Below are 21667 nucleotides of genomic sequence, written 5' to 3'. Positions count from 1 at the left end.
CCTTAAGATTTACGGTTAATTAACCGCCAACCTAATATAAATACAAAAGCCCCCTCGCGTCCACAAAAAGTACATTACTACAGTTATTATACCTGTGATGCGTTTAACGCATTTAAGTTTACTTTGAGATCCCAAAGACCCAGGATAGCCCCTTAGATGCGATTACATCGAAAGCATTTAACAGAAGAGTCAAACGGTAAACAAAACGCTTAAGGAAAACACACAACTGGCACTTGAGCGTAAATCCAGTCCGTTCAGCTGCACACACCGCCTGGTATCTCGAGCCCGTGTCTTCAACGACGCGACCGCTTTACGTGACTCTGGGACACATTTTGTCAGCAACCAGCAAGCATGGCTCTGTGGTAATAGAATAGCCCATGTAATTTGACACTTCAACTTGCCGTGCACTACGTTAGTTGATTCAGACAGTCACACTAACGAAACGCCGTGCGCTTTTTTCCTCACTGGTTGTAAAGTGCGAGGGGAGAAAACGGGACACAACTTTAAACCCGGGAGCATTTTCAGCGTGGTTTTGCGACTGGACGTGAAAGTAAGTTTTGCGTGTGTTTTCATATCATTTGCACACCTCGCGCCGTGGGACTGGGAAACGCTTTTAATGCATCGAATCCGTAGCCTCCGAGCTAGCTCCAACCTCAGCTAACAATAGAGTCACTTAAAGAATCACCAAAGTATGGCTAAGATTTGAAGACGCGTATTTCTGAGCAGGAAACGGGCTCGTTTGAATCGCACTGAGCTGAAATGTTCGCGACTCGACATTATGGTTTCGAAGCAAAACAACGCTCGCGCACAATTGGGCAATTTTTTCCTGGACAGTGGCGTTGGACGGAACGCGGAATTTGGCTTTGTGAACCGTGCACTTGGACGTTTACACACCGTTTACATATAACATGTCGTTCCAGCGCGTTGCATTGTTCGGATGAAGAGGGCACTGTCATGCGGTGGACGCTTGGTTGGCACGCATAGACGGGCATACATCTACATGGGTAGAAATCACCGCGGGTCATGAATGTGATGCAAATATACAGGGCTTTCATGAGTGGGTGCAATTGTATTTGAAATATTTCACAAGTAGCTTTTACCATGTGCTGAAATGTAGTGTTGCCTAAAGCCCGGTGTACCATGCTGTGCTCTAGTATCACAGCTTCGTTGAATCTGGGTAGCCGCGTTAAAAGACGAGCATCGTTGATGCATTGCAACGTGTTTCCGACTCTTAAATGCTTGAACGTTTCCTCCATCAAATTCTGTCACAGTGTTGCAAGGTTCAAAACCGCTGACACATGCCAAGAAAACAGCACGTATCCTGTCGGTAATCCGTGGGCTGTTTTTTGTGCGTGTAGACGATCAATTAACAAGAGGGATTCTTACTGTCAGGTTGGAAATTATACGACTTGAAGCAAATGAGGTTTTACTGCATGCTTGATTGAATGTGGTGGTTAAGTGCTTGAACCTGCGATCATTTTTTTAGCGAGCCTGACCCACACGCCTTCCAGAGTCCTGTTAATGCTTCAGATTATGACAGAAATTATACATATTTAATACGAAACGAGATCGTTTCTGCCTATGCGAGTAGAGATTAGCCGAGTTATTTCTATTTATGGAACTGATTTGTTTCTATGCACATGTTTGGTGTGCACAGTTGGAAAAAGGCCTTCACTCTTTGACGTTTTCGAGCATGCTTCTTTAGTTGCCATTTGGTGAGGACAGTTCGGTCAGTTCTTCAGGACTGTTAAATCACAGTCAATGTTTACACGGTTGTGTGAATACTGATAATGTAAAAACTTCCCCCTTGCTTCAGGATGGATTGCTTTCGGAACAAAGGTGAACATACCTTGTTCTCGGCTCACTCATTTTGAACTGTGGTGTTAGCTCATGTAAACACTGTTGCGATAGGCACCATAACAATAACAAAGTATGTTTGCAAATGCTTTAACAATGGCCTGACTCAGACTTTGAGACTGGCGTTCTTGCCTCATGTGATGAGTTAGATTGGTGTGTTATTTAAAAGACCTCAGATTTACCCACGAGTATGATGTGCGCCCCGACAGTGGCATAACTTGTGAGTCAGGAATGGAGAATGTGTCTAGGAGGAGAGGAGTTTATTTTGCTCCCTCCTTTAGACAGGGGCCCCAGGTCGAGGATCATCATTACCAAGGGCAGGGGCTGTAGCTACAGTCATGTAAAGACACAGAGAGAGCTCAAGTCATTCTGTAAACAGGACTTAAGAGACACAGCACTGGATTTAACTGAGCTTAATGTAGAATTACTATTGAAACGCCCGGTGAATGAATTACTAGATACGTCGCTGGAGCAAATTAACATTGTCAAAATCATCCATCAGATTTTACACTTGAATTATTAACTAACAGGTTTATTAGTCATTAATACCCACATCAGTGGCTGTTTGTGCACTTTTGTGTCTCTATTGTGTCTGGCCTAACAAATGCGTTCAAGGTTGTCCAGTTTAGGCGCGTAGTCTCTATGATCCCTTTTCACATTCAAATTCTTGGCATGTGTGACAAAAGCTTGCTTAATTCACTGGGCGACTTAAGGGTGGGAATTGCAGGCGATCCCGCTGTACAATATTACCATACTTGGGTCACGATACCATACGTATTGTCAATATTTGGAGTCACAGTAAATTACGTCAAAAATTTGACATTGAAATGGATTGTGTTCACTGCGGTATGAAAAGCAACCGTGTGTTATTCGAATGTTGTGTTTAGAGATTGGATGTTGCGTTTGAAGATACAACTATTGTTTTGAATAATCTCTCTCTACAATTTATTGGCCAAAATTCTCTTTATTTATAGATGTTTAAAGAGTTTGTGTATTGTGTGTTTATTATCACTTTCTTTATGGCAAAAGCACAATCAATAAATGCTCTTCATATATGAAGTGTTTTATCCCAAGTCACTGTATTGCTTATTGCTGGGATAAGTTATGATAGCATTTTAAACCATCGGAACTCTAATCTGTGTTGTGACAGCTTGACATTTAGTACACTATTGTGTTAGTACACTATTGTGGTGCGATTGTGAAATAGTTGGCCCACGTTCATTCATCATAGAGCCGATCACTTGTCTGGTTGCCACCTGCACACGCCCACTCTTGAACCTCAGTCAGGCTTTGTTTCCGAGTCCACATGCTGCACTGTGGATCAGCATAACCATGTTCATTTGTTACACTTTCAATCCATTAATGTCCTTTTAATGGTTAACATTAAGTGTTTACCTCTACATAATCGCATTCTAGACTTCTGTGCACTTTCATTTTTGTGGTGATAGGGGTTGCGACCTGCTAATAACAAGCGGGAAATGATTTCAGCCTGGCTGACGTGAAGTGTAGCATCCAAACCACAGATTCAGACAATAGGAGTGCACAGCTTATTTGGTTTTCTCACTTATAGTCATGATGATTTGTTTCATCCAGCAGTTCATGACCTTGGTAAACTAGGAAGAGAGGAACTTTTGATTTGAATTACATGGGTCTGTAAGGAGAGTGTTGTGGCACCAAATCTGTTTTCAGGCTGCGTGAGTTGAGAGCTTGTTGAAGGTTCCAACTCTCAAGCCGACAGTGCGACCATGGATGCATCGGGATGCGGCGTGCAAAACATTAGCTAGCTGGTGCATTTCTAAGTGCTTTGCCCTCTGATCCAGTCCCACACTGTCACAGGCTCATGCATGTTTGATTTGACATTCTTTAAAAAATGAACGCCCAAGATGTCACAATGGCTGTTTCCCCTTTCTGTCGGCAGGAGCAAGTACTTTGAATGAAAAAGGACACCCAGCTACTCTTGATGTGAGATCTTGATATTTTGGCACCACACAGACAATTTTGCCTGATCACAAACAATTACTCTCATTTCTGTGCCAATAAAAGCTTGCAGTGCTTTGAAGTCTGACTGCTGTGTGCCTTGCAAATCCAGCTTAAGCAAAACAAACATATTGTCCTCAACCTGTTTTCTTTTGACTGAGGCAAATTAGTCTTTATTCAGTGAGCCATGTTCTCCATATTAAACTGTTAGCACTGCTAGTCTCTTCAGGGTTGCTTCAGAAGATCAGACTCTGTCTTGAGAATTAAATACAGACAGTGTTTTGTACTCGGTTTATAGAAAGATTTGAAGATTTACCCTTTTGGCAAGTCATTTGAAACATTACTGGGAACGGTTGTGGAAACAACATTTAATATGCTATTTGTTTCTGGCTACGCGGAGAACACCCAACTGGAACCTATGCGCGTCTCTGTTACGTTTTACGTATCGAAATACCGCCATGTGTTCCATCATGTGGAACCCTTGGACGTTGTCACTGTGTCTGAGCTGTCTGTGTCTATAAGTGGGAGATTTCCTCCATTCCTGCAAGCGATCGCTGTGTTTCTGAGAGGGATGTGCAATTACATTTAACATGGCCCAGGGGATTCATAATGTTTTCTGACAAAGTAAATTAATTAGGTTTTCTGAGGGAGGATAAATATTATTTCTTGTCCATCTTTGGCTTGTATGGGGAGAGGAAGATTTGCGGTACGGCAAGCAATATGACACGCGCACGTAACCTTGACTTAGACATTTGCACAAGGTGAGACTAAATGAAAGCTGTATGAAAGGCAACTGAGATGTCGGGGGAACTTGACAAATGGACAAATTCAATTCATTCCAGATCCACAGAATCCCTTAGGATCAAACAAAAGGTGAATTTGTATTGACCAGAAAAGGAGCAGGAGTTTACCTGTATTGTTTTGAAATTTACATGTTTGATTCTGTATTTTTGATTCTTGTTTGGTTATGTTGTTATAGGGTCTATTTACACTTAATGCACTTTAATATATTGGATTACAGTCCGATTAGTTATATACATTTCATGGCCAAATAAATGTGTCTTCGTAAAACACACATAAATCTGATCTACTGTTATGCAGCACAAGCTATGCAGAAGTTCATCTCCTTTATGTTGCTAACTTATAATGTGTCTTGGATGGCATTTGTAATTTCTGTAAAAATCCTTGAAGTGATTACTTGTAAATATGCCCATACTGTCAAATAGTGCAGCCAGGGTCTTCTATTACGTCCAAGTCTGTCAACTGGAGCGGTTTGCCAAGTTAGTTTTAAATCAATTACCAAACCGAGTTTTACTGAGCTAGATTTCATGTTGCATTCTGCTTGTCTACAGCTAACTTTCTCTTTCTGTCAGAGCACATATCATAGGTTCATATATACGCATGATGTAATATCACAGCAATATGGCCTAGCAGGCTAATTTTCCTTGCATAATAAGCATTTCTTTATTATCTTTTGACATATCATATATATCACACTGATGTTAGCATGGTTAGGTTCAAACATATTAATCTCTATTCCGCAGAATAATGATAAAATAAGACGTAAGGTGGAAGCTTTCTTTGGCATTCATTAACTATTCCAGGAGGTTTTCGCAACGAAAATGTATGCGATCTGAGAACACACCTCCCGCTCCACAAATACACTTCATGCATCACAGCATCGGCGCATTAGGTGACAGCTGTAGGCAACAGAGAGATGTTCGCGCTGCACCAGTGCAAGCCTGCCGCCAGATAGAACACGATAAATCCAAAACCACGTAAACGTGTTTGTGTGCTCGTGTATGTCCAAGCTTAAACTGGCATGCTGCGGCAAGCACCACTTTCCAGGAAAGTGCTGTACGCTTGTGCCCTGGCTCTTATTCATAAGCTGGACTCTTGGTGGTCGCTGTGTTCTCTAACATTTCATTCACCCCAGACTCCGCTCATGACGTTTCATTTCTCTACCTGGACTCTTCAGAGAAAAGAACCGTATTAGAAACCCCACAGTGCAAATATTGTAAACTAGCAAGTTTGGTGAAGCAGTTTCCACTAAGGTGCGTTGAAAAGGGAGATTTAATGGTGAATAGGTTTTATGAAATCCAAAGCGATTATATTTTCCCCCAAGCAGTCAGAAGTTCGTTTGTGCTGTAACAAATTGAAACTTTTAAGTTTTCCACCTCGTGAATTCCAGCTCCATAAAGGTGTCAGCTAAGAAGTAGTGATAAGACTAAGTGATATCGCCAAAATTAAACCTTGAAATTTTCATACATCATTCTCGCATGCATCTTTGGAGGAAACAGAAGCCATTGTTGCTCTGATCATTTATCATTGTGTAATGAGATTAAACTAATCGTGTATTCTAGAGACAGCAATGATACACTGTGGTGGGGCTTGCCAGGGATCATCTTCAAACAGTATTTGTCTTTGTCTCTCAGTGCTTTTTAATTAACTGTTGACAAACAGCGCAAGCCTTTTGGGCTATATGATTTAAAAGCAATTTTATTTCAGTATGTCTTGAAATGCAGAACCTGAAAAGAAAGAATCATATTTACCATCTATTTAGATGAAAGCATCTCAGACTGTTTTCTTACAGTAGGTTTTATTTCCTGCATGTGTATCATTAATGGCCGCTGAGATTGTTAATGCGATCCTTCTGCAGTGAGCATGTTGCCAATGCATAAGCAAACAGTGTTCACATGAAATGTTTTAATTGCACATTAACCCACTGCTGGCGTATTAATCTGGCGTGCCTTAAAGTCAGCATGTCCTCTGTTATATTCCCACATTGCCCTCTGTGATGTCACGACCGTGGAAGCATCACAATCTGTGGGATTGTGCTGGTGACGGGTTGCGTGTTGGGTGCGTCCTCCAAGAGTGGTTTAGAAAGCTCCCGACGCTGCGCTTGCAGTAAATACTCGTGGGGGACGGATTGCACATGCCAGCTCAAATTTTCGCGCCGGCCCTCAGATGAGGATCAGCAGACCGGGAATAACAGGCAGATGTTTTTTCCCCTGTGCCATCACCAATATGGAAAAGCACCGGTTCAGGACATCCTACGCATCTAATCAATACAACAGAGCTTTATTGAGGTTAGCTTACTGTTCCCAGCCTCCTCGTATGCCTTCTTTTACATGGTCTCTTCAATTTTCTTTGGAATTCTTTTGACTGGGAATGTGGAAACTCAATCCGGAGTGCCCTGAGGGCTTCTTCTGTGAGAGAATTCCCACCCAGATAGCTGCCAACACCCACAAACGTCTGTTTTTAAGACAGAGGATGCAAACCTCAAAGCCGCATCGCGTCACAGCCATCGACAACCGTAGCAGTTTGTTAGTAGGCAGGTGGGAAGTGTAAAGGCAGCTGAACATGTGTACAGGGGCCGCTGTTTGTGTGCAGAACCATCATTAATTAGATTGTAAGTTGTACTACCAAAGAGCTGCTGTGTACATGCTTATTTATTTAATGTCTCAGCCCTTTTATTATTGCTGTTTTTCTTGCTTTGTGCTTTGTTTAATATTGATGGAACTTTAAGATTTATTACTAGGTGTTATGTTTGGGTAGTTGAAGCATGATGGAGTGTCCTGCAGTGGGACATGCCTTATCGAAAGCTTTGGTAAAAACGTGTATGGGAAGGGAAAAATTATCCTTAAATATGCACTTTCAACGTCAACATTTTACACTAAAAACTAGATAAAAAATGTGTTTATAAAATCATTATTTTAAAAAGTTTTAAAGGGGAAATATTATATACAATTTTGTTTATATATATATTTTAATCTAAAATTGTTTTGTTGAGTTTGTTGATTTATTATTATTAACTAAGTATTTTATAATGTAAAATAATATAATTGTATTAAATATTTTAGTTTGCAGTGTTGTCTTGGTTTGTGATATGGTTTTGGTGAAGTTTGGTGTTCAGCTATTTGAAAAAAGTTTGGGGACTTTAAGGGACAGTTTACCCAAAACGTCTGTCATCATGGACTCACCCTTGAGTTATTCTAAATCTGTATACATTTCTTTGTTCTGATGAACACAGAGAACGCTATTTGGAAAAATGCTTGTAACCAAACAGTTCTTTGCCACCATTGACTACCATAGCAGGAAAAATGAGAACGGTAGTCAAAAGTGCCCCTGTTTGCTTTCCTACATTCTTCAAAATATCTTATTTTGTGTTCAACAGAACAAAGACATTTATAAAGCAATTTTTTGTACTATGGTAGTCAAATATATTTGGGGGGGAATTGTTCCTTTAAAGCACATTAAATTGGGGAAAAGCACGCTCTGAAATGTCCCCATCGGCGTGTTTTATGTAGAACTGCAAGTTTCATGTTATACAATCAAGGTCAATTGTGCTCTTTGTCTCTATATTAAAATAAAAATGGCTTATTTAGACAGAAGAACAAGAGTGTTTTGTCTAGAATTGACCCTAATAATGAGGCGGTGCGGCCTGTGTTGTTAGCTGCAGCTGGTGTCTAAAGAATTAGCACAAGTCACTGCCCTCTGGCTATGGTTCGTCAGCTCATCTGATATTGAATAATGATTGTGGCTGGATTGTAGCAAACCACCGTCCCAATGTCTGTCACTTTAAGTGACTTCCACAATGGAAGCCTTTTTCTCCACCCCATTTGGTGGTGGCTCCTTTTAAAAGGGTGAATTGAGAACGCTCGGGGTCCGCGTCAGCAGCGCGCTTCCCGTTCTCGGCCTCCCGCGAGTGAAGGGGGTTGGTGGTGGCAGTCACGTGAATAGTAATTGTATTTGTGTTGGGTTTCTTTCAGGCTGTCGCCGTAAATCTGTTTGACTCGTCACTTTGTAAATCATTATGATGGCTAAAAGCCTTTTTATTGAATTAAGTTGATCTCCTGAGCAAATGTAAGATTCTTCTTTTTTTTGTTTGTTTGTCTCTCGCTTGTCTTTTGTAAAGACAACGCTCACTTCTTTTGTGTGTGCTTCTGTCGAAATCGTTTGGTGAAAGGGAAAGTTGGTGTTGCGCTTGTTTTGTTTGACACGAATAAACGTTTGCCATATTGAATTTAGAATCCGAGTGAATTATTCTAATTTTAAGAAAGATTTGATCAGACAGTGAAGCTTTCAAAGGTGGGGTTAAATAGTGTGAAAATCTCTAGATGAATATTGTCTAACCCAACTTGTCACTCACCAGCAAAACTGTTTTCTGCTGACAGAAACATGACAAAATGCATCATGTCCTGAAGATCAGCTTGGCTTGTTGTCTGATAAACATCGCTGTGTTGCTTTGCGCTCCACTCTGCCACTCGTGGCTGGCATCAAGCGTGGCAGCAGGCATTTGTCACTCTGAGCTGATGCACTGTCAGTACGCGCACTAGACGGGATAAGAGAACTAGAGAGCTTCTTTATTCCTTGACTTGTTCATCGCGGCAGCGAGGCAGTCAAGTTTTTGACAAAGACGTCTTTTATTGTTCCCTCACTGATGGATTTGTCAAGTAAAATGATATTTGATGTGCTGTGAGAGATGTTTGGAACTGGGCAAAATGTTTGAAATGTTCTTTAAAAACATTCTATAGTCAACACGACATGCTGTTCACAACTTTGTTTACTTTTATAATGTGGGATGTTTCTGCTTGATATTCATTAAGGACAACATGTAGGCAGGGCTTGATAATATTTACGCTTTGAGGAATGCACATTTTATAATGGAGCAAAATATTTGAACAAAACTGTAAGAAACAAGTTGTTTCAGAACCAGAACAGCTTTTTATATTTTGATTACAGTATCACAGAGTCAATATTATGCACTTCATTATTTATGCATTTACTCTGAAGGTAAAGGGTACATCTTGATTTTAACGTCGTCTTTAATCACCATATAGAAATTGCTTTGTTTGTACTTTAGTATGTTTGTACTCAGGGAGGGCTTGGGGTTCCTGGAAGCCTGCGCTCTGATGGGCAACTTTGCTTTTATACTGCGAGGGAGGAGAGACTGTCAGACAAGCAACTGTGAGAAATTCCAGCAGAGTAACAACTTAAGCTGAAAACTCTGTTCTGGAAAATATTGATGTTGGAGGAAGTGCGTAAGCTGTCACACGTGTGGAAGATGTGTGCGCACGCTGATAAATTTGGCTTTGGCAAAACACTAGTTGGAGTTTTAGTTAGGTACAGATGTGAAACTATTAACTAGGTTCATTTCAAAACCTGTGGTAAAATATCAGTATGAATTCAACAGTTTACCAGTGCTGCAAATTATGATGATATTTTAGGAGAAGATTAATAATTATGTCCCATTACAGTAATAGGCACCCTTAAACTGCCTCCCGGATAGAATCAGCTCTTCAAGGAGAGTGGAGTATTATCTCCACTTTGATGATTCATTTAGGCTTTCGCGAATTATCTGAAAAGCGAATCTGACGTTTTGTTTATGCGGTTTTCCCGCAAAGTATTGTTCAGAGAAAGACTGTGCAGACAGATTGCATTTGGGCCTGTCAGTCACAGGTGCAGGCTTTTCCGTCTCTGATAGCTAATTAAGTCATGACACATGTTTGGCAAGATGCCCACGTCCCAATGGATTATGAAATTATTATAGAAGGCATTCAGAACAGAGGAGCAGAAAGATCAATATTGCATGTTTGCATAAGCTCATTACTAAGAACTTCAAACGGAGAAAACCATGTCTGTTGTATTATGTAGTGCTTAACACTTGGAAGACCTCCTATGCTCATGTTGCTAATTTGCTAAGGCAATAACGTATGTAAATGATATACATTTGAACAAAATATTAAATTTTGGCTAAATCGACAATCATGTTACATGTAAACATACGGCTGATCATAAATGCAGACATTGTAATGTGTGTAACTTGTGGGCTATGAATTACGAACATTGTTTGTTTTTTTAAATGGTTGCCTTATTTACATTATTCACATAAAAATATTTTTCGTCATTCATTATGTAATTGTTGGCTTTGTATCCATATAGTAGGGGTGTCCTCGACTAAGGATTTACATAGTGGAGTCAGAATTGTCACGTCTTGCCTATAGTCGAATCGTGCATGTGGGGACAAGACCCTTTACAGCATTTAAAGAAGGAATGCAATAAAGTATCTTACCATTTAAACAGTCAAAAAGTCCCTTTCATCTTTTTTCCTGCGCACTCTTTCTCCGTCCTCCTGACGCACACGCTTGCTTTCAATGCAGAGAACGTCAAGTTCCGAAAGTCTGTGCCGTGCTTGCTATATGCGGTCATTTTGCTTATATTTCTTTATTTTGTGTATCATGCAGCCCAAAGTTCAGTCTAAGTAACAAACCACGTTACAAACAAAGTGTTAATTCATATTTATATGACCTAACAATCAGTAAGTGTCAAATGTTTGGAAACTGTGTACTCATTCATTTGCAAGTCATTTGCGTGTGTGTGTGGGACATGCTGCTTCTCTATAGCCGACTGGTCTCACAGCACAGAAGACGCGTAGAGCTGGGTCATAGCCAGACCTCGCGCTCATATGATGTGAAATTGTGTATATTATTTTTTTGTCCATTTTTACCAAGTAACGTCTGCTTTAGTTTAAATGTAGGTTCGACTGTGACTAAAATCAAATAAATAAGAATGACTGGCTGTGGGCCAAGGCAGATTACTGGCACAGGAGTTGCTGTCAAAAACATCTCCGAGGATAATTAGCGGTGTTGTATCACTGCCGATTTCACTTCTTAAAGCCACGTTTATGTACGCGATGCCCTGACCTGTTAAGTCTGGAGGGCTTGCAATGATTTTTCACAAATTTATTGCTTAAGATAAAGATTATACACTTTGTTTCTTCTCTTGTAATTTACCTAATACTTACCTCTTATTTTCTAATAATGGATCTTTTTGTGTATGACCACAGTCAGTTTGAAACGTAGCAGAACACCCACAGAATATTCAGTCTGTGGTGTGGAAGTGGTTGATAAGTGTTGCCTCTCTTTGGTTGCTCTGAAACAGGAAGGAACTCAACATGCACAACCTGTAGTCAATCAGTCCGATGCGGAAGTCGAAAGTTATTCAGGCACGGTGTTGTGAAATTGTCAATAATTTCAGCATGTTTCTTGATTTCCTAAACTAAAGCTAAACTGCCTTTCAGAAGGGTTTCAGTTCTTTACTGTAGTCTGTGTACAATGTATTATGAAATGATCTCCGCAAAGACTACACGAGGCAGCACAAAAAGACTGCTTTTAGCTATTATCCTCAATCAAATGGCATTTGCTTGTTGTGGAGACAAATCAGAAGAAACAACCGAACCCAGCTGAAAATGTCATTTCAGTAGACAAAATCAATGGAGGTGGAGAGGGAACGGCTTGTACTGGCAGGGAGACTACAGGAGCTAAATCACAGCCTTGGTTGGAATTTGGGATTGTAGATGATGTCTAAGGAAAGCACTGGCCTCAAAAGGGATTCCTCACAACATTGATGTTTCCACCTTGAAATGGTAACCCTTTCCACCAAAACAGGCCAAATGGCATTAGAGAGAGTGTGTGTTGGCATTAATATGGTATTTACAGCTGAGATGTGATGACATTATCAGCGTCATCTCTTCTTCAAATGTGTTCTGTTCTCTTTCATGTTTTTGCTGAGGAAACCCCAGATGTTTGCTGGAGGTTTCATTGATGACTGCAGACAATGACTAACTTTCATGTTGGAAGGTAGACTCTCCCTAAAGGGCTGCCAGCCTTTGATGTCTTGATGCCAAGCCAGAAAGCACTTGCACGCAGACACTAATTGGGAGATTGGCACCGAAAGTCTTGAAGAGTCACTCTGTGTTCCATTAGTCCGAGTGGGTGCAAGAGATGGAGAGAGAAGGTGCAGTTTGATTATGACTGCCGTGTAATGAAGGCATGACCTTATGGGAATCTCATTCTTAATCTTAATATAGTTGGTTTGTAATGATATATACAAGCACCAGATTCCTAAAGTTATAAATAATGTGTTTATAATAATATCTAAGGTTTATATTGGTGTCCGATGAAATCATCTATATCCATTATACGCAAGTCTGTAGAGTAGAAAATTGGTGGGAGATTAGTTACTTGCCAGTCCACACAGAATACAGTTGTTTATATTCATAAACATATTCAAAACACTTTGACCTAAAGATCTATTCTATCAGCTGCGACAGGGTTTGTTTGGGAGCGATAACAAACCTTAATTGTCTGGTTTATTTTAATCCTTCAAATGAAGTGAGATATCTGAGCATAGGCCCTCCACCTTTAAGTGAGATCCGACACTTGAGGGAGTGAAGTGTTTTCGCTGGGAAGCGCATGAATGATTGATGGGGGAGCAGAGCTGTTTAAAATCGTCCTGCTCCCTGCTTATCAATAATTCAAAGCACTTTCTGTATTTTGGTGGCACATTAAATATCAGTCACCAGTTTGAATTCTCAATTTGATTTATATCTGTCAAATACACTAGTGGTTTGTAGTGATTCATTCTCTTCATTTAAATGAGTTAATTTTGCCCATGCTGGGAGTTATCTCACTTGTCGTAGTTGTGTCGTCGCTAGCGCTTCAATTTACGAGAGTAAACTGTTGATGAATAATTTGGCAGCTCTTAGAAAGGAGTGTCTCTCTTATCAATTAGTTGGTAAAGTTGCCGCAGAGTTTCCATCAGCAAAGTTTACAGGTTATCTTACCAAATAAACTGATTTCATATATCGATAAGTTAAAATAGTTTTATGTCTTACAAGATACCTCAAAATAACACAGTTAAAGTGGAATTTGGCTGTTGGGGCAATGGTCAATTATGCATTATAATAGTTCTTAGTCAAAACAATCTGACCGCACTGAAATCGACCAATCAGAAGTGTTCTAGACAGCAGCTTCATAAATATTTCAAATGAGCTCATGACATGACTAAGCACCTTTGACATGATTTACTGTAGGATGTTATCTGCATGTGTACCACATGCTTTCCTATACCTTAGGCTATACAGTGACGATTTGACCTTTACCTCTTGAGAGTTTGAGCAAATAGGTTGCACTTGCACTTCATGCTGCTGCTTCTATTTGGTTGCTTCCGTTTGCCACGAGAAGCTACCCGGATTGCCAGCAAGACCAAGAGGGCTCTTACATCTCCAGAGATAAATCATGCGTGTTATCGCATAAGTGCTTTCTGCACTGCGCCGATCCCTAGCCTTAAAAGTTGGAGTCGGCTTTCCTCTCATCTATTCGCGGAGACGCGCAGCGTCCGGTCCATTTGCATTAACAGGGAAACACAAAAGGATTCGAAGGAGGAAATTGCCTCTTGTAAACACAATGGCCTTTCCTTTGAGTTCTCATGATAATGTCCTGAGTGGCCTTGGGGCAGAATCTAGAACATTCCGTTGAAGAGTCTCCGCTTGGCCTTTTGCGTGAAATGGCAGCGAGACTCACGCTCTGGATATCGAGCCATGCTCACCGGCTGATGTATACTAACAAGCTTGAATTTCACGTCAAAGCTGTCTGGATGCATGGTGCCTGGTCTGTCAGGGAGATTCGGAGATTGGCGGAGACACGGTGGCACGTGTGCAGATTTCGACTTAGGAATGCCTTAGGGACGTCCAACATTGGCTTCCTGAGGAGACACATAGTAAAAGCATTCTGTCGGTTTCACGTTGTAGTCCCGATTAAACATCACTCTGCATGATTGATTGTCCCACCTAAATGGTTTCATCCTGCTGTTGAAGGCACAGTTCAGCTAAAAATAAAGCTGCACCAGGGTTGACCATAAAAACTGGCTTAACCAATTGTGTGTTTAGGGTGGGACTATATATTTGTTTTAGCAATGGCAGAGGAAGGCTGCGTTATTCCGAAGGCTACATTATGTTTTGTTTAGCGGTGCAGAAGTGACATATTTACCCTTTATTAATGGAAATCTTAGTCTATGGCCTTTTGAAACAAGGAAAACAATTGCATTTTTTTGCATGTCTGTTGTTTGATCAGTCATCTTGTTCACTATGACAGGCTTCTCATAGATGGGTTGAACTGTAGCTTTTGGCAATAGTGGGAGGAGAGGGACAATTTACATCAGTTGACATTAGCGTCCATGGCTGATTTTGTTATCGCCTGTTCCTCATCAGCTCAGCCTGTCAGTTAGCTAAAATATAGCCCTGCTCTTGTGTCAACATCTAATATTTACATAATCCCTTTTGCTCTCACACAGCTTTTGTTAAACTGCACATCTGAATACCCAGCATTTAGACTGAAAGATGGCGATTCATTTTTAACACCAGAAATTCTAAGAACGGGATGTTTGTCCTTCGAGCACATGCGTGTAGCCGCGTGTAAGATGTGGGCATGCAAAGCTTAAAATAATTATATTTCAATTTGTGTGCAAAGACTATTTGTGTATAATATGATCGTAACCGTAGAGCCTTTAACATAGTTTGGTATGTAAACGCAGTAGAGCTGTAAGTGCCCTATGGTTGACTCATCTGCGACGGTTCCTATGGGTCATCATTGCAGAAGGTCAGCTGAATCACACAGCCTGTGGTGTACTGCTCGGTATGTCAAGGAGTTTCAGCTGACAGTGGCAAACTTTATTAGCTTTTTGATTCTTTGAATCTGTAATGCAGGCCCGCGTCATTGAAGTCTCCCGGCGCAGTCACACACAGCACATCGTTTTCGGCCTGATAAACAGCCTCACAAATCGAACCACCGGAGAAGTAATTTAGTGGAGCTGGTAAAAACGAACGAGAGTAAAGGCATCGGAGCGCTTGCATGTGAGCAGCCTTCACCTGTACTCTGCATGGAATAGAGAAAGTAGCATGACACACAAACACACACATAAAGGAGTTGTGGTTGCTCCTGATAAGCTAAGTTTTGCACAGCACAAGTGTTGGGGCCTTATGTTGGATTATTTCCACTTGTGTATATTTTTGCTGATGTGTTACTATGTCTTACTTTAGTCAGATGGAGCATATTTGAAAACAACTTGTCTGATACAGAAGTGGAAGGTGTTTGCTGTCCCCTGAATATACGGTCTTCCTCTGCAGTAATAATGGGGAGTAACTAACTAAAAGAATTTTTCAGTAGGATATTGACCGTTTTTTATTACAGTTTAGAGGTTGTTTATTTTTTATTTATTGTAGGATTTTGTTTTGTAGTATATTTATTATAGAGTTTGAGGATTACTTTTTCAGCGACTTCTGATTTGTAAAAAACATCAGCAGACACACACATTACTGCTAGTTAAGTCCATTCATTAATATGTGCGTATTTTCTAGTTTTAATTGGTTTTATTTGGCGTAAATGTATTTTTTGTTGGCATAATAAAGACAGTCTTTGTTTAATAATAATAAAAAATCTGGCCAACAGCTTTAGTGTATTTGTATTTGTATAAGAGGCCTGTAATAGTGTAGCTACTGCTATTAATTGTTTTACATGCACTGTAAAAATGGTTTAATGAAGTATAGTCAAGTCATTTCAAGTACTATATAAAATTCTGTTATTTTTTAAACGGCTATAAGTTGCTTTAACTTCTAAAAACAAGTTGAAATAGATTAACTTAAATGGATGAAAAATATATTGCTGCTGTCTTTCTGAAACCTCGTATCTCAATATTTTGTGATATTCCATTTTTATAAATCACAATTGTTAGTCACCCTTTATGAGTGTCACTAGGATTTGGAAATGTCTAACCAATAAAATGTATTCTAAAGTGCTTGGCAACTTTGACAACACACCATTTAACCATTTTAAGAGTATAAACGCTTAAAAAGTGTTTATTTCCTTTCCTGAAAAACATAGAATTTGGACAAATGAGGTTTCAGAAGGACAGCGACAATATGTTACCATGACTTATTGTTATTATACATACACTTTCTTAATACCGCTGTGCACTTTACTTAACATGGCAGCTATCGACAAGGCCGAATAACATTTTTCTCCGCATAATCCCTTACAAAATGCTGTAGAGGCCACGCCCTCGTCTCCTCTCCTACCAGCGCCTCCGTTTTAGCCGCCTCCCCGCACTCTCTGTCGCTGATGTTATTTACATAAATGATAAACACAGCGGATGGCTGGATTGGCAGCGTAATCCACTTGCAGTGTCATTAGGGAGGAAAAGAGAGAAAGGCTATTACGGCTCTTGCTTCATCAGTGCGTCTCTCTTAGGCCATTTATGGAGGTAATGGAAACCTCTCTCATTAAGGTGCCGCTCGCTGTGGCGCTGAGAAACATCTCCACTCTGTAATTGATCTTGTTGGTCTTTAGTGCTGGAAAGTGGCCCTGAAGCGCCGCCCACTTGCTGCATTCATTTTTCAGCTCGGTCAGAGCCGCCCTGCCCGCTCCGTCTCGTCCATTCACCTTCACTTCGGCAGCCGCTGTTGAGCACCTGTGTGTGGTCTGCGCCTCTGACCGCTGCGTCTCTCGGCATGACACGCAGTAGTGTTCGCCTTAAATGTGAAGAATTTGCCGCTAGCACATAGAACTGAATTGGTTGGCATAATAATATTATGGACTAATAGACCTCGGAATTCACTAAACACAAAAAATCTGTTGAGAGTCCATTCTCTTTAAATTGAATTGAAAGTGGTTTTGTTTTGCTCGTTTCATTAATACATTTAATCATACTGATTTATGAAATTGCACTTGCACTATATCTTTTTTGAGAATGTATTATCCATGTTGCAAATTATCACTGTGGTTTAAAACAGTGAAACGCTTCCTCTGTTCGCAGTTGTTATAGTAAGTGTCTACACCGTGAAAGTTTCATACAGAAGTGTTTGTAATCAGTTGTGCATGTATCCACATTTATTATCTCTGCGTTGTCTCTGAGGACAGTGTGTTTATGTATTAGTGTCTGCAGCTGTTTGGTGTGTGTGTCAAGCTCTTGGGGGCCACAGAGAGTTGTGACATGTGTGGTGTAATAATAGACGAGTTTTTGTGATCCGAACAGCCTGCTCCGCTCTGTGACTCACTGTGGCTGGGCCTGAGGTCTGGACTTGCATCATCACCCGGATCTGCTGTGCTGTCAAGAGCGCGCAATGGTTTCTGCTCAAGCAAATGGACAGTTTCATTGCCTACATGTTCATTTTAGTTCAAGAGTGACCTTGGATATGGCGTATGACATTGAAGCACCGCAAGAGCTCTGTATTCTTTCGAATCACTCTCGCCAAGGTCTCACGCGTGCTATACAGTTTTGCAAGTGCATTAGACAGAGCGGCTTCTTTGCGTCAAGTGTTTGTCCTTGTGTTTGTTTGTGCGTGAGACAGTGTGTAATCAACAGCAAACCGCTTATTTTCTTAGTATTAGTCTATTTTGTGATTGAAACTCGTTTCCTGGATGCATTGAGCTCATATATATATAGAGCACTATTATTTCCGTGATGCTGAATCAAGCTATTTTTAAATCGACAGTTCTGCGTGTATAAGTGAATGTATTGCACAGTTTAACATGCTACACCCGTGACGCTCATGGAATTGTATGCGTTTCTTTCCCTATACGAGGACATGAACACGAGATTTAACAGATTGAACATCATGTCCAGAGTTTCCCTGAGAGTTTATTTCAGGTGCATTTAAACTTCAACAGTTTTCACTGTTTGAGAAAAACTATCGTCACTGAACTACACACACTGAAACTGAACTGTCAACTGTGGTAGCATCTTCATGACAACCTGTCAAAATAGAATACAGGTTAACCTAAACGCTCGAATGAAAAAATACTGCAGTGCTCTATAGTATTTGATATAGCAAATTGAGGTATTCTTGTTATAAATTGATCAACTGCAGTATACTTTAATTGTTTAGCAAGCATGGTAAACAGTGCTGTTTTCTTGATTTTGTTTTGCTGTATGTTTGAAGTAAACAAATGACTGTTTTGTAGAACATTTTATTTTTCTCCCAAGCCGTTTCTCCCCCTGTGGCGACCATTTAGACCCTCAAATGAATTATATTTACTGTTTGAGGTGATGTTATTGTTCATCTCAGGCGAGCAGCGGTTGGGTTTGAACACACTCGCTCAGACCACTGTAATGTGTCTGACCTTTTGTTTCCATTGACGGATGAGGTATTGGCTCACAGGGAAATGAGATATTTCCAGCCTTCCCTCTGACAGGCGCACAAATGAATGAATCAAACAGCATGATTCCACTCAGACAGATCAGGATTCGCAAACGGTGAGCGAGTGATTATCGTGGTTGATAGAGAATACAGGGAGATTCTGCCTCGCAGATTTCTCGGGGAAATTTGTTTTTCCTCGTAAGGGGCCAAAAGATCAAGACCATCCCTATACTATCCATATAACAGCTCAATGCGTTTTATGTCTTTACGGTGTCAGTCGTACGTAATAAGGGTCTGCTGCTATCATCATCAGTCATTCTGCCCTTGATAAGACCTCCGACATTCCCCTCCAGTGTTATTCATAAAGAGGCTCCCGTGAGCGAGCACACAGCCCGCCGCTGTTTTTTTTTCTCTGGTCGTGTTTTGGTTTATATGTAGGCCATGTGTATCTGACTGTTATCCCCCAAAACACACTCAGATAGTTCAACGGACTTGTGCGGTCACCCATTCCAATCCGCTGTAAAGAGGCTTATGTGTTTTTTGCTGAACGGCTTGCCAAATGTGCAGATTCGCAGGGAATTTAACAATCTTCGACCAAACGATTTCAAGAAAAGCTTTCTTTCTAAGAACGAAAATATATTCGAGATGGCGTGTCTCGTATCTTGATCGGGTTACTAATGCAGGAAAATGAAAACGTTAATCAAGACGCTGGGGAAGTGTGCTCAGCATGAAGCAAATTACCTGGATTAGCATAGCAAAACGCCGCATAATGTACCTTTAACGCTATGCAGAGTCTGGGTGAGAGACAGGCCTCTGTTAATTACAGTAGAAATAAACAAAATGTGAATGTGATGGGGCTAAATGGAGCTGAGAGAATAGAGACGTTGACATGGGGTCTGATTTTTATATTCCTATCATGTTTGTTTTGAATTTACTCTGACATCGGACTCTGTATGCAGATGTCTGGTTTGATTGTTTTCTTATTCGTTGCTGTCTAGAGGATAGTGGTCTACAGAGTTGCTTTCTGAGTTAAAATCTTCGTGATACCAAGAGCCCACATGGTGTAACTAATGTTCCTTTAAATTTATTCACAGCTTTGAGCAAACATGAGGCCTGTGTGTGTAACATTCATCATGCGTTTTTTATTAATATCAAAATGTTTGTGGTTATAAATCATAGCGTTTTACACCATCAGCAGTGCATTCACTGTCCCTTTGAAGGACCTTGTGAACACAGCGTCTAGAAAAACCTACACTTCACACTACTGACATTTACACGTTTTGAAATAAAAATGTTTGTATTAAAATAAATATTGGTTGCTATGGAACAGTGTAGTATTTTCTTCTTCTTTTATCTATTTAGAAGCACTTGTAACAGTTCTGTTTTCGATATGAATACCATGCTGACCTCTTTTTAACCTTGTCTTAAGAAAACCAAGCTTCTAGACGTTTACTGATTCTAAGGTCAAGCTGAATACAATTTTTCGCTCTTGTCGATTGCACCTGACTTTGACTGCTCTTTTTTTGTGAAATAAAAATGTATTTCTACATTTTCTGATCTTATTCCTTGCTGCTGATTTGAAAATGCGGGCTCTACATAAGTCCTGCATAAAATCTATTAAAATTGTAAGGTGAAACGGAAAGCCCACGGAAGAGCATGGGGAAGGAATAGTTAGATTTTTAAATATATTGTTGTTATATTTAAAGATGAGGTAACACACACAGTTTCGGACAATCTCATATTAATCTTGAGTACCTATACAGTAGTATTGGATGCTTCGTATTAGGGCTGCTCAATTAATAGAAAATTGATCGTAATCGTCAGTTTCGGCCTTCATCAATTACAAAAAAACAAATAATCGAGGTAAACGATTATTGTGCCGCATTCCATTTTGCAAGGGTCCTCTCTTTTCTTGCCGTATAAATCCACAGCGCACACCTTTCCTTTACAGTGGTTCAGCAGTGCTATTTCTTTACATTTATTTTTCAGTTAAATTCAGAGTTTAGAAGCCAAGTTTTGTTTTATTTTCTATATTGCTTTAAAGGTTAAAGAGTAATCGTGTTAAATAATTTGGATCTCAATATTGGCCAAATAATCGCGATTATGATTGATCAAAGACAGATACAGCTGTACGATTATTTTCTGAAAAAGTAGAGCTCACAATACATCATCGCATTATCCCTGCATAACTGTTAAGTTATAAGTTTGTGTTGTTTACATTATGCATGTGCATGCCGATTGCCAAGAAAACACAAACATATAACTTAGTTTGACTTCGAATGTCCGGCATCATGATCGCGGCATCTATCAGTTTCAAATGATCTCCAAATCCAGCGTTATATACACCGTTTATATAACATTCATCACCGAAATGTAGCGAGCAAACAAACACAGCTAAACTTGGTATTAAAATGGAAATGTCAACTAAATGTTGAATATTCTTCAGCTACTTTTATTTTTGAAATACATTCCATATTAATATCTGATTTTAATAGAAACTGACTGTAATAGCTGTGGTATTTTTATCTGTGGTACATTTTGGTGCAAGTGTGGGGAATGTGTGGTAAACACATGAGCTCATGCGGCCCCTCAGAGCGACAGTCTCTTCACACAGATGACAGATGTAGGTCATTTAACAAACATGAATGCGAGTTACTGTCAAGGCAAAAAATTATGACCTGTTATGTGAACCGGGCCGCAAACAGGCATTCTAAACTAATGTGATTACATCCTTCGGTCATTTATGAAGTGTTTATATATATAAACCATAATCACTAAAAAACCCAGAACATATCTGGGATTATTTTGCATACTTGTACACGGTAAAAGTTTGTTTAGTTTTTGTTAGGTTTAAGT

General features: G+C 40.1%; 1 protein-coding gene across 2 annotated transcripts in view; it reads left to right on the top strand.

Moving 5' to 3' along the window:
• The first annotated feature begins 307 nt into the window (after positions 1-307).
• zmiz1a (zinc finger, MIZ-type containing 1a) overlaps positions 308-21667 on the top strand; it is a 113042-nt gene continuing 91682 nt past the window's right edge. The window contains exons 1-2 of one of the 2 annotated variants that reach the window (XM_079472910.1): positions 487-550; positions 3776-3819. The gene's annotated coding sequence lies outside the window, so the exon portion shown is untranslated. Of the gene's footprint in view, positions 551-3775; positions 3820-21667 lie in introns of both variants that reach the window. The other variant, XM_079472911.1, reaches the window with a different exon arrangement.

This window comes from Barbatula barbatula (genome assembly GCF_947034865.1).
Source record: "Barbatula barbatula genome assembly, chromosome: 14".
Classification (NCBI taxonomy): Eukaryota; Metazoa; Chordata; class Actinopteri; order Cypriniformes; family Nemacheilidae; genus Barbatula; species Barbatula barbatula.
Note: the sequence above shows the minus strand (reverse complement) of the source record. Positions and strands in the feature narration are given on the sequence as shown.